This window comes from Melanerpes formicivorus, unplaced genomic scaffold (genome assembly GCF_026170545.1).
Source record: "Melanerpes formicivorus ecotype bairdi unplaced genomic scaffold, bMelFor1.0.p_v2 SCAF_338, whole genome shotgun sequence".
Lineage (NCBI taxonomy): Eukaryota > Metazoa > Chordata > Aves > Piciformes > Picidae > Melanerpes > Melanerpes formicivorus.
The window spans coordinates 105001-106076 of NW_027142690.1; positions in this window are offsets into that span (position 1 = coordinate 105001).

Here is a 1076-nt window from a genome sequence, read left to right on the forward strand (position 1 = left end):
CACTGAGCCGTGCGGCGGCAGGTAGACGTGCTCTCCTTCCCGAGGAGGTAGACGTGCTCTCCTTCCCAGGAGGTAGACGTGCTCTCCTTCCCGAGGAGGTAGACGTGCTCTCCTTCCCAGGAGGTAGACGTGCTCTCCTTCCCGAGGAGGTAGACGTGCTCTCCTTCCCAGGAGGTAGACGTGCTCTCCTTCCCAGGTGGTAGACGTGCTCTCCCTCGGTGAGTAGACGTGCTCTCCCTGAGCTGGCAGGTAGACGTGCTCTCCATGGCGAGGGGGGACTTCGTGCACTGAGCCGTGCGGCAGGAGGTAGACGTGCTCCCCGCGGCCGGGCGGGCACTTAGCGCGCGGAGGCTGGAACCGCGGGGTAGACGTGGTCCCCGGGACGAGGGCCGCCTGGTATCGCCCGCCCGGCCCCCAACCCCCCCCCCCCGCGGCGGCGTAAATGAAGAGAGGCAGTCGGCATGAAACCTTCTTTTATTAAGTGTTGTTTTCATCGAGCGTCTTTCATTAAAGGTTGTGTTCTGAAGCAGTCTTTTCTCAACAGCGCTGTTCTCCGGGGAGAAGGTCTGCCGGCATCTCTAGAAATCTCCCCCCGCCCCTGACCGCCTCCCCCCCCGCCCCCGTTGCCGGTTTGCGCGGCGCCCCCCCTCCCGACGTTGCCTCTTGCCGCTACCCCCGCCCCCCCCCCGCTGCCGGTTTGCGCGGAGCCCCCCCTCCCGACGTTGCCTCTTGCCGCTACCCCCGCCCCCCCCCCGCTGCCGGTTTGCGCGGAGCTCCCCCTTCCCGCCGTTGCCTCTTGCCGCTACCCCCCGCCCCCCCCCCGCTGCCGGTTTGCGCGGAGCCCCCCCTTCCCGCCGTTGCCTCTTGCCGCTACCCCCGCCCCCCCCCCGCTGCCGGTTTGCGCGGAGCCCCCCCTTCCCGCCGTTGCCTCTTGCCGTTACCCCCCGCCCCCCCCCCCGCTGCCGGTTTGCGCGGAGCGCCCCCGCCTGCCGTTGCCTCTCGCCGCGGCCACCACCGCCCCCTCCACACCCCCGGGCCCCCGTTACCGGTTTGCGCGGAGCCCCCCCTCCCGACGT